The sequence below is a fragment of the Ascaphus truei genome, unplaced genomic scaffold (genome assembly GCF_040206685.1).
Source record: "Ascaphus truei isolate aAscTru1 unplaced genomic scaffold, aAscTru1.hap1 HAP1_SCAFFOLD_469, whole genome shotgun sequence".
NCBI lineage: Eukaryota > Metazoa > Chordata > Amphibia > Anura > Ascaphidae > Ascaphus > Ascaphus truei.
Window position 1 is genome coordinate 174,543 of NW_027456800.1, and position 12,145 is coordinate 186,687.

General features: G+C 63.6%; 1 protein-coding gene across 1 annotated transcript in view; it reads left to right on the forward strand.

The window, feature by feature from the left end:
• Positions 1-12,145, forward strand: part of LOC142484923 (solute carrier family 22 member 7-like) — a 185,349-nt gene that overhangs the window by 99,260 nt on the left and 73,944 nt on the right. The gene's annotated exons all lie outside the window — the stretch shown is intronic.

Below are 12,145 nucleotides of genomic sequence, written 5' to 3' on the forward strand. Positions count from 1 at the left end.
CTCTGCACTCCCTCTCTCCTCCCATGTGCGATGCTCTGCACTCCCTCTCTCCTCCCATGTGCGATGCTCTGCACTCCCTCTCTCTCCCCAGTGCGATGCTCAGCACCCCCTCTCTCCTCCCCGGTGCGTTGCTCTGCACTCCCTCTCTCTTCTCCCCGGTGCAATGCTCTGCACTCCCTCTCTCTTCTCCCCAGTGTGATGCTCTGCACTCCCTCTCTCTCCTCCTTGGTGCGATGCTCTGCATTCCCTCTCTCCTCCCCGGTGCGATGCTCTGCACTCCCTCTCTCTCCTCCCCGGTGCGATGCTCTGCACTCTTTCTCTCTCCTCCCCGGTGCGATGCTCTGCACCCCCTCTCTCCTCCCCGGTGCAATGCTCTGCACTCCCTCTCTCCTCCCCGGTGCAATGCTCTGCACTCCCTCTCTCTTCTCCCCGGTGCGAATCTCTGCACTCCCTCTTTCTCCTCTCCGGTGCGATGCTCTGCACTCCCTCTCTCTTCTCCCCGGTGCGAATCTCTGCACTCCCTCTCTCTCCTCTCCGGTGCGATGCTCTGCACTCCCTCTCTCTTCTACCCGGTGCAATGCTCTGCACTCCCTCTCTCTTCTCCCCGGTGCGATGCTCTGCACTCCCTCTCTCTCCTCCCCGGTGCGATGCTCTGCACTCCCTCTCTCCTCCCCGGTGCGATGCTCTGCACTCCCTCTCTCTCCTCCCCGGTGCGATGCTCTGCACTCCCTCTCTCTCCTCCCCGGTGCGATGCTCTGCACTCCCTCTCTCTCCTCCCCGGTGCGATGCTCTGCACACCCTCTCTCCTCCCCGGTGCAATGCTCTGCACTCCCTCTCTTCTCCCCGGTGCGAATCTCTGCACTCCCTCTCTCTCTCCTCCCCGGTGCGATGCTCTGCACTCCCTCTCTCTCTCCTCCCCGGTGCAAAGCTCTGCACCCCCTCTCTCCTCCCCGGTGCAATGCTCTGCACTCCCTCTCTCTCCTCCCCGTTGCAATGCTCTGCACTCACTCTGTCTCCTCCCCGGTGCGATGCTCTGCACTCCCTCTCTCTCCTCCCCGGTACGATGCTCTGCACTCCCTCTCTCCTCTCCGGTGCGATGCTCTGCACTCCCTCTCTCTCCTCCCCGGTGCGATGCTCTGCACTCCCTCTCTCGTCCCTGGTGCGATGCTCTGCACTCCCTCTCTCCTCCCTGGTGCGATGCTCTGCACCCCCTCTCTCCTTCCCGGTGCGATGCTCTGCACCCCCTCTCTCCTCCCCGGTGCGATGCTCTGCACTCCCTCTCTCCTCCCATGTGCGATGCTCTGCACTCCCTCTCTCTCCTCCCCGGTGCGATGCCCTGCACTCCCTCTCTCCTCCCATGTGCGATGCTCTGCACTCCCCCTCTCTCCTCCCCGGTGCGATTCTCTGCACTCCCTCTCTCTCCTACCCGGTGCGATTCTCTGCACCCCCTCTCTCCTCCCCGGTGCAATGCTCTGCACTCCCTCTCTCCTCCCCGGTGCTATGCTCTGCATTCCCTCTCTCTCCTCCCCGGCGCGATGCTCTGCACCCCCTCTCTCCTCCCAGGTGAAATGCTCTGCACTCCCTCTCTCTCCTCCCCGGTGCGATGCTCTGCACTCCCTCTGTCCTCCCCGGTGCGATGCTCTGCACTCCCTCTCTCATCCCCGATGCGATGCTCTGCACTCCCTCCCTCTTCTCCCCGGTGCAATGCTCTGCACTCCCTCTCTCCTCCCTGGTGCGATGCTCTGCACTCCCTCTCTCCTCCCCGGTGCAATGCTCTGCACTCCCTCTCTCCTCCCCGGTGGGATGCTCTGCACTCCCTCTCTCCTCCCATGTGCGATGCTCTGCACACCCTCTCTCTGCCCCCCGGTGCGATGCTCTGCACTCCCTCTCTTCTCCCCTGTGCGATGCTCTGCACTCCCTCTCTCCTCCCCGGTGCGATGCTTTGCACGCCCTCTCTCCTCCCCGGTGCGATGCTCTGCACTCCCTCTCTCCTCCCATGTGCGATGCTCTGCACTCCCTCTCTCCTCTCATGTGCGATGCTCTGCACCCCCTCTCTCTCCTCCCTGGTGCGATGCTCTGCATTCCCTCTCTCTTCTCCCATGTGCAATGCTCTGCACTCCCTCTCTCTTCTCCCATGTGCGATGCTCTGCACTCCCTCTCTCTTCTCCCCGGTGCGATGCTCTGCACTCCCTCTCTTATCTCCCTGGTGCGATGCTCTGCACTCCCTCTCTTCTCCCCTGTGCGATGCTCTGCACTCCCTCTCTCCTCCCCGGTGCGATGCTCTGCACTCCCTCTCTCCTCCCATGTGCGATGCTCTTCACTCCCTCTCTCCTCCCATGTGCGATGCTCTGCACTCCCCCTCTCTCCTCCCCGGTGCGATGCTCTGCACTCCCTCTCTCTCCTCCCCGGTGCGATGCTCGGCACTCCCTCTCTCTACTCCCCGGTGCAATGCTCTGCACTCCCTCTCTCCTCCCCGGTGCAATGCTCTGCACTCCGTCTCTCCTCCCGGTGCGATGCTCTGCACTCCCTCTCTCCTCCCCAGTGCGATGCTCTGCACTCCCTCTGTCCTCCCCGATGCGATGTTCTGCACTCCCTTTCTCTCCTCCCCGGTGCGATGCTCTGCACTCCCTCTGTCCTCCCCGGTGCGATGCTCTGCATGCCCTCTCTCTCCTCCCCGGTGCGATGCTGTGCACTCCCTGTCTCCTCCCGGTGCGATGATCTGCACTCCCTCTCACCTCCCCAGTGCGATGCTCTGCACTCCCTCTCTCCTCCCCGGTGCGATGCTCTGCACTCCCTCTCTCTTCTCCCCGGTGCGATGCTCTGCACTCCCTCTCTCTCCTCCCTGGTGCGATGCTCTGCACTCCCTCTCTCCTCCCCAGTGCGATGCTCTGCACTCCCTCTCTCCTCCCCGGTGCGATGCTCTGCACTCCCTCTCTCCTCCCATATGCGATGCTCTGCACTCCCCCTCTCTCCTCCCCGGTGCGATGCTCTGCACTCCCTCTCTCTCCTCCCCGGTGCGATGCTCGGCACTCCCTCTCTCTTCTCCCCGGTGCAATGCTCTGCACTCCCTCTCTCCTCCCCGGTGCAATGCTCTGCACTCCGTCTCTCCTCCCGGTGCGATGCTCTGCACTCCCTCTCTCCTCCCCAGTGCGATGCTCTGCACTCCCTCTGTCCTCCCCGATGCGATGTTCTGCACTCCCTTTCTCTCCTCCCCGGTGCGATGCTCTGCACTCCCTCTGTCCTCCCCGGTGCGATGCTCTGCATGCCCTCTCTCTCCTCCCCGGTGCAATGCTGTGCACTCCCTGTCTCCTCCCGGTGCGATGCTCTGCACTCCCTCTCACCTCCCCAGTGCGATGCTCTGCACTCCCTCTCTCCTCCCCGGTGCGATGCTCTGCACTCCCTCTCTCTTCTCCCCGGTGCGATGCTCTGCACTCCCTCTCTCTCCTCCCTGGTGCGATGCTCTGCACTCCCTCTCTCCTCCCCGGTGCGATGCTGTGCACTCCCTCTCTCCTCCCCGGTGCGATGCTCTGCACTCCCTCTCTCTCCTCCCCGGTGCGATGCTCTGCACACCCTCTCTCTCCTCTCCGGAGCGATGCTCTACACTCCCTCTCTCTCCTCCCCGGTGCGATGCTCTGCACTCCCTCTCTCCTCCCGGGTACGATGCTCTGCACTCCCTCTCTCCTCCCCGGTGCGATGCTCTGCACTCCCTCTCTCCTTCCCGGTGCGATGCTCTGCATTCCCTCTCTCTCCTCCCCGGTGTGATGCTCTGCACCCCCTCTCTCCTCCCCGGTGCAATGCTCTGCACTCCCTCTCTCTCCTCTCCGGTGTGATGCTCTGCACTCCCTCTCTCTCCTCCCCGGTGCGATGCTCTGCACTCCCTCTCTCTCCTCCCCGGTGCGATGCTCTGCACTCCCTCTCTCTCCTCCCCGGTGCGATGCTCTGCACTCCCTCTCTCTCCTCCCCGGTGCGATGCTCTGCACTCCCTCTCTCTCCTCCCCGGTGCGATGCTCTGCACTCCCTCTCTCTCCTCCCCGGTGCGATGCTCTGCACTCCCTCTGTCCTACCCGGTGCGATGCTCTGCACCCCCTCTCTCTCCTCCCCGATGCGATGCTCTGCCCTCCCTCTCTCTCCTCCCCGTTGCGATGCTCTGCACTCCCTCTCTCTCCTCCCCGTTGCTGGACTCTGCACTCCCTCTCTCTCCTCCCCGGTGCGATGCTCTGCACTCCCTCTCTCTCCTCCCCGGTGCGATGCTCTGCACTCCCTCTCTCCTACCCGGTGCAATGCTCTGCACTCCCTCTCTCCTCCCTGGTGCGATGCTCTGCACTCCCTCTCTCCTTCCCGGTGCGATGCTCTGCACCCCCTCTCTCCTCCCCGGTGCGATGCTCTGCACCCCCTTTCTCCTCCCCGGTGCGATGCTCTGCACTCCCTCTCTCCTCTCATGTGCGATGCTCTTAACTCCCTCTCGCTCCCATGTGCGATGCTCTGCACTCCCCCTCTCTCCTCCCCGGTGCGATGCTCTGCACTCCCTCTCTCTCCTCCCCGGTGCGATGCTCTGCACTCCCTCTCTCTCCTCCCCGGTGCGATGCTCTGCACTCTCTCTCTCCTCCCCGGTGCTATGCTTTGCATTCCCTCTCTCTCCTCCCCGGCGCGATGCTCTGCACCCCCTCTCTCCTCCCCGGTGCAATGCTCTGCACTCCCTCTCTCCTCTCCGGTGCGATGCTCTGCACTCCCTCTCTCTCCTCCCCGGTGCGATGCTCTATACACCCTCTCTCTCCTCCCCGGTGCGATGCTCTGCACTCCCTCTCTCTCCTCCCCGGTGCGATGCTCTGCACTCCCTCTCTCTCCTCCCCGGTGCGACGCTCTGCATTCCCTCTCTCTCCTCCCCGGTGCGATGCTCTGCACTCCCTCTCTCCTCCCGGGTACGATGCTCTGCACTCCCTCTCTCCTCCCCGGTGCGATGCTCTGCACTCCCTCTCTCCTTCCCGGTGCGATGCTCTGCATTCCCTCTCTCTCCTCCCCGGTGTGATGCTCTGCACCCCCTCTCTCCTCCCCGGTGCAATGCTCTGCACTCCCTCTCTCTCCTCTCCGGTGTGATGCTCTGCACTCCCTCTCTCTCCTCCCCGGTGCGATGCTCTGCACTCCCTCTCTCTCCTCCCCGGTGCGATGCTCTGCACTCCCTCTCTCTCCTCCCCGGTGCGATGCTCTGCACTCCCTCTCTCTCCTCCCCGGTGCGATGCTCTGCACTCCCTCTCTCTCCTCCCCGGTGCGATGCTCTGCACTCCCTCTCTCTCCTCCCCGGTGCGATGCTCTGCACTCCCTCTGTCCTACCCGGTGCGATGCTCTGCACCCCCTCTCTCTCCTCCCCGATGCGATGCTCTGCCCTCCCTCTCTCTCCTCCCCGTTGCGATGCTCTGCACTCCCTCTCTCTCCTCCCCGTTGCTGGACTCTGCACTCCCTCTCTCTCCTCCCCGGTGCGATGCTCTGCACTCCCTCTCTCCTACCCGGTGCAATGCTCTGCACTCCCTCTCTCCTCCCTGGTGCGATGCTCTGCACTCCCTCTCTCCTTCCCGGTGCGATGCTCTGCACCCCCTCTCTCCTCCCCGGTGCGATGCTCTGCACCCCCTTTCTCCTCCCCGATGCGATGCTCTGCACTCCCTCTCTCCTCTCATGTGCGATGCTCTTAACTCCCTCTCGCTCCCATGTGCGATGCTCTGCACTCCCCCTCTCTCCTCCCCGGTGCGATGCTCTGCACTCCCTCTCTCTCCTCCCCGGTGCGATGCTCTGCACTCCCTCTCTCTCCTCCCCGGTGCGATGCTCTGCACTCTCTCTCTCCTCCCCGGTGCTATGCTTTGCATTCCCTCTCTCTCCTCCCCGGCGCGATGCTCTGCACTCCCTCTCTCCTCTCCGGTGCGATGCTCTGCACTCCCTCTCTCTCCTCCCCGGTGCGATGCTCTATACACCCTCTCTCTCCTCCCCGGTGCGATGCTCTGCACTCCCTCTCTCTCCTCCCCGGTGCGATGCTCTGCACTCCCTCTCTCTCCTCCCCGGTGCGATGCTCTGCATTCCCTCTCTCTCCTCCCCGGTGCGATGCTCTGCACTCCCTCTGTCCTCCCCGGTGCGATGCTCTGCACTCCCTCTCTCATCGCCGGTGCGATGCTCTGCACTCCCTCTCTCTTCTCCCCGGTGCAATGCTCTGCACTCCCTCTCTCCTCCCTGGTGCGATGCTCTGCACTCCCTCTCTCCTCCCCGGTGCAATGCTCTGCACTCCCTCTCTCCTCCCCGGTGGGATGCTCTGCACTCCCTCTCTCCTCCCATGTGCGATGCTCTGCACACCCTCTCTCTGCCCCCCGGTGCGATGCTCTGCACTCCCTCTCTTCTCCCCTGTGCGATGCTCTGCACTCCCTCTCTCCTCCCCGGTGCTATGCTCTGCACGCCCTCTCTCTCCTCCCCGGTGCGATGCTCTGCACTCCCTCTCTCCTCCCATGTGCGTTGCTCTGCACTCCCTCTCTCTTCTCCCATGTGCGATGCTCTGCACTCCCTCTCTCCTCTCATGTGCGATGCTCTGCACGCCCTCTCTCTCCTCCCCGGTGCGATGCTCTGCATTCCCTCTCTCTTCTCCCATGTGCAATGCTCTGCACTCCCTCTCTCTTCTCCCATGTGCAATGCTCTGCACTCCCTCTCTCTTCTCCCCGGTGCGATGCTCTGCACTCCCTCTCTCTTCTCCCCGGTGCGATGCTCTGCACTCCCTCTCTCCTCCCCGGTGCGATGCTCGGCACTCCCTCTCTCTTCTCCCCGGTGCGAATCTCTGCACTCCCTCTCTCTCCTCTCCGGTGCGATGCTCTGCACTCCCTCTCTCTTCTCCCCGGTGCGATGCTCTGCACTCCCTCTCTCTTCTCCCCGGTGCGATGCTCTGCACTCCCTCTCTCTCCTCCCCGGTGCGATGCTCTGCACTCCCTCTCTCCTCCCCGGTGCGATGCTCTGCACTCCCTCTCTCTCCTCCCCGGTGCGATGCTCTGCACTCCCTCTCTCTCCTCCCCGGTGCGATGCTCTGCACTCCCTCTCTCTCCTCCCCGGTGCGATGCTCTGCACCCCCTCTCTCCTCCCCGGTGCGATGCTCTGCACTCCCTCTCTCCTCCCCGGTGCAATGCTCTGCACTCCCTCTCTCCTCCCCGGTACAATGCTCTGCACTCCCTCTCTCTTCTCCCCGGTGCGAATCTCTGCACTCCCTCTCTCTCTCCTCCCCGGTGCGATGCTCTGCACTCCCTCTCTCTCTCCTCCCCGGTGCAAAGCTCTGCACCCCCTCTCTCCTCCCCGGTGCAATGCTCTGCACTCCCTCTCTCTCCTCCCCGTTGCAATGCTCTGCACTCACTCTGTCTCCTCCCCGGTGCGATGCTCTGCACTCCCTCTCTCTCCTCCCCGGTGCGATGCTCTGCACTCCCTCTCTCCTCTCCGGTGCGATGCTCTGCACTCCCTCTCTCTCCTCCCCGGTGCGATGCTCTGCACTCCCTCTCTCCTCCCTGGTGCGATGCTCTGCACCCCCTCTCTCCTTCCATGTGCGATGCTCTGCACTCCCTCTCTCTCCTCCCCGGTGCGATGCCCTGCACTCCCTCTCTCCTCCCCGGTGCAATGCTCTGCACTCCCTCTCTCTCCTCCCCGTTGCAATGCTCTGCACTCACTCTGTCTCCTCCCCGGTGCGATGCTCTGCACTCCCTCTCTCTCGTCCCTGGTGCGATGCTCTGCACTCCCTCTCTCCTCCCTGGTGCGATGCTCTGCACCCCCTCTCTCCTTCCCGGTGCGATGCTCTGCACCCCCTCTCTCCTCCCCGGTGCGATGCTCTGCACTCCCTCTCTCCTCCCATGTGCGATGCTCTGCACTCCCTCTCTCTCCTCCCCGGTGCGATGCCCTGCACTCCCTCTCTCCTCCCATGTGCGATGCTCTGCACTCCCCCTCTCTCCTCCCCGGTGCGATTCTCTGCACTCCCTCTCTCTCCTACCCGGTGCGATTCTCTGCACCCCCTCTCTCCTCCCCGGTGCAATGCTCTGCACTCCCTCTCTCCTCCCCGGTGCTATGCTCTGCATTCCCTCTCTCTCCTCCCCGGCGCGATGCTCTGCACCCCCTCTCTCCTCCCCGGTGCAATGCTCTGAACTCCCTCTCTCTCCTCCCCGGTGCGATGCTCTGCACTCCCTCTGTCCTCCCCGGTGCGATGCTCTGCACTCCCTCTCTCATCTGCGATGCTCTGCACTCCCCCCTCTTCTCCCCGGTGCAATGCTCTGCACTCCCTCTCTCCTCCCTGGTGCGATGCTCTGCACTCCCTCTCTCCTCCCCGGTGCAATGCTCTGCACTCCCTCTCTCCTCCCCGGTGGGATGCTCTGCACTCCCTCTCTCCTCCCATGTGCGATGCTCTGCACACCCTCTCTCTGCCCCCCGGTGCGATGCTCTGCACTCCCTCACTTCTCCCCTGTGCGATGCTCTGCACTCCCTCTCTCCTCCCCGGTGCGATGCTCTGCACGCCCTCTCTCCTCCCCGGTGCGATGCTCTGCACTCCCTCTCTCCTCCCATGTGCGATGCTCTGCACTCCATCTCTCTTCTCCCATGTGCGATGCTCTGCACTCCCTCTCTCCTCTCATGTGCGATGCTCTGCACCCCCTCTCTCTCCTCCCTGGTGCGATGCTCTGCATTCCCTCTCTCTTCTCCCATGTGCAATGCTCTGCACTCCCTCTCTCTTCTCCCATGTGCGATGCTCTGCACTCCCTCTCTCTTCTCCCCGGTGCGATGCTCTGCACTCCCTCTCTTATCTCCCCGGTGCGATGCTCTGCACTCCCTCTCTCCTCCCCGGTGCAATGCTCTGCACTCCGTCTCTCCTCCCGGTGCGATGCTCTGCACTCCCTCTCTCCTCCCCAGTGCGATGCTCTGCACTCCCTCTGTCCTCCCCGATGCGATGTTCTGCACTCCCTTTCTCTCCTCCCCGGTGCGATGCTCTGCACTCCCTCTGTCCTCCCCGGTGCGATGCTCTGCATGCCCTCTCTCTCCTCCCCGGTGCGATGCTGTGCACTCCCTGTCTCCTCCCGGTGCGATGCTCTGCACTCCCTCTCACCTCCCCAGTGCGATGCTCTGCACTCCCTCTCTCCTCCCCGGTGCGATGCTCTGCACTCCCTCTCTCTTCTCCCCGGTGCGATGCTCTGCACTCCCTCTCTCTCCTCCCTGGTGCGATGCTCTGCACTCCCTCTCTCCTCCCCGGTGCGATGCTCTGCACTCCCTCTCTCCTCCCATGTGCGATGCTCTGCTCTCCCCCTCTCTCCTCCCCGGTGCGATGCTCTGCACTCCCTCTCTCTCATCCCCGGTGCGATGCTCGGCACTCCCTCTCTCTTCTCCCCGGTGCAATGCTCTGCACTCCCTCTCTCTCCTCTCCGGAGCGATGCTCTACACTCCCTCTCTCTCCTCCCCGGTGCGATGCTCTGCACTCCCTCTCTCCTCCCGGGTACGATGCTCTGCACTCCCTCGCTCTCCTCCCCGGTGCTATGCTCTGCACCCCCCCTTTCCTCCCATGTGCGATGCTCTGCACTCCCTCTCTCCTCCCCGGTGTGATGCTCTGTACTCCCTGTCTCCTCCCCGGTGCAATGCTCTGCACTCCCTCTCTCCTCCCCGGTGCGATGCTCTGCACTCCCTCTCTCCTTCCCGGTGCGATGCTCTGCATTCCCTCTCTCTCCTCCCCGGTGTGATGCTCTGCACCCCCTCTCTCCTCCCCGGTCCAATGCTCTGCACTCCCTCTCTCTCCTCTCCGGTGTGATGCTCTGCACTCCCTCTCTCTCCTCCCCGGTGCGATGCTCTGCACTCCCTCTCTCTCCTCCCCGGTGCGATGCTCTGCACTCCCTCTCTCTCCTCCCCGGTGCGATGCTCTGCACTCCCTCTCTCTCCTCCCCGGTGCGATGCTCTGCACTCCCTCTCTCTCCTCCCCGGTGCGATGCTCTGCACTCCCTCTGTCCTACCCGGTGCGATGCTCTGCACCCCCTCTCTCTCCTCCCCGATGCGATGCTCTGCCCTCCCTCTCTCTCCTCCCCGTTGCGATGCTCTGCACTCCCTCTCTCTCCTCCCCGTTGCTGGACTCTGCACTCCCTCTCTCTCCTCCCCGGTGCGATGCTCTGCACTCCCTCTCTCCTACCCGGTGCAATGCTCTGCACTCCCTCTCTCCTCCCTGGTGCGATGCTCTGCACTCCCTCTCTCCTTCCCGGTGCGATGCTCTGCACCCCCTCTCTCCTCCCCGGTGCGATGCTTTGCACCCCCTCTCTCCTCCCCGGTGCGATGCTCTGCACTCCCTCTCTCCTCCCATGTGCGATGCTCTTCACTCCCTCTCGCTCCCATGTGCGATGCTCTGCACTCCCCCTCTCTCCTCCCCGGTGCGATGCTCTGCACTCCCTCTCTCTCCTCCCCGGTGCGATGCTCTGCACTCCCTCTCTCTCCTCCCCGGTGCGATGCTCTGCACTCCCTCTCTCCTCCCCGGTGCTATGCTTTGCATTCCCTCTCTCTCCTCCCCGGCGCGATGCTCTGCACCCCCTCTCTCCTCCCCGGTGCAATGCTCTGCACTCCCTCTCTCCTCTCCAGTGCGATGCTCTGCACTCCCTCTCTCTCCTCCCCGGTGCGATGCTCTATACACCCTCTCTCTCCTCCCCGGTGCGATGCTCTGCACTCTCTCTCTCTCCTCCCCGGTGCGATGCTCTGCACTCCCTCTCTCTCCTCCCCGGTGCGATGCTCTGCATTCCCTCTCTCTCCTCCCCGGTGCGATGCTCTGCACTCCCTCTGTCCTCCCCGGTGCGATGCTCTGCACTCCCTCTCTCATCGCCGGTGCGATGCTCTGCACTCCCTCTCTCTTCTCCCCGGTGCAATGCTCTGCACTCCCTCTCTCCTCCCTGGTGCGATGCTCTGCACTCCCTCTCTCCTCCCCGGTGCAATGCTCTGCACTCCCTCTCTCCTCCCCGGTGGGATGCTCTGCACTCCCTCTCTCCTCCCATGTGCGATGCTCTGCACACCCTCTCTCTGCCCCCCGGTGCGATGCTCTGCACTCCCTCACTTCTCCCCTGTGCGATGCTCTGCACTCCCTCTCTCCTCCCCGGTGCGATGCTCTGCACGCCCTCTCTCCTCCCCGGTGCGATGCTCTGCACTCCCTCTCTCCTCCCATGTGCGATGCTCTGCACTCCATCTCTCTTCTCCCATGTGCGATGCTCTGCACTCCCTCTCTCCTCTCATGTGCGATGCTCTGCACCCCCTCTCTCTCCTCCCTGGTGCGATGCTCTGCATTCCCTCTCTCTTCTCCCATGTGCAATGCTCTGCACTCCCTCTCTCTTCTCCCATGTGCGATGCTCTGCACTCCCTCTCTCTTCTCCCCGGTGCGATGCTCTGCACTCCCTCTCTTATCTCCCCGGTGCGATGCTCTGCACTCCCTCTCTCCTCCCCGGTGCAATGCTCTGCACTCCGTCTCTCCTCCCGGTGCGATGCTCTGCACTCCCTCTCTCCTCCCCAGTGCGATGCTCTGCACTCCCTCTGTCCTCCCCGATGCGATGTTCTGCACTAACTTTCTCTCCTCCCCGGTGCGATGCTCTGCACTCCCTCTGTCCTCCCCGGTGCGATGCTCTGCATGCCCTCTCTCTCCTCCCCGGTGCGATGCTGTGCACTCCCTGTCTCCTCCCGGTGCGATGCTCTGCACTCCCTCTCACCTCCCCAGTGCGATGCTCTGCACTCCCTCTCTCCTCCCCGGTGCGATGCTCTGCACTCCCTCTCTCTTCTCCCCGGTGCGATGCTCTGCACTCCCTCTCTCTCCTCCCTGGTGCGATGCTCTGCACTCCCTCTCTCCTCCCCGGTGCGATGCTCTGCACTCCCTCTCTCCTCCCATGTGCGATGCTCTGCTCTCCCCCTCTCTCCTCCCCGGTGCGATGCTCTGCACTCCCTCTCTCTCATCCCCGGTGCGATGCTCGGCACTCCCTCTCTCTTCTCCCCGGTGCAATGCTCTGCACTCCCTCTCTCTCCTCTCCGGAGCGATGCTCTACACTCCCTCTCTCTCCTCCCCGGTGCGATGCTCTGCACTCCCTCTCTCCTCCCGGGTACGATGCTCTGCACTCCCTCGCTCTCCTCCCCGGTGCTATGCTCTGCACCC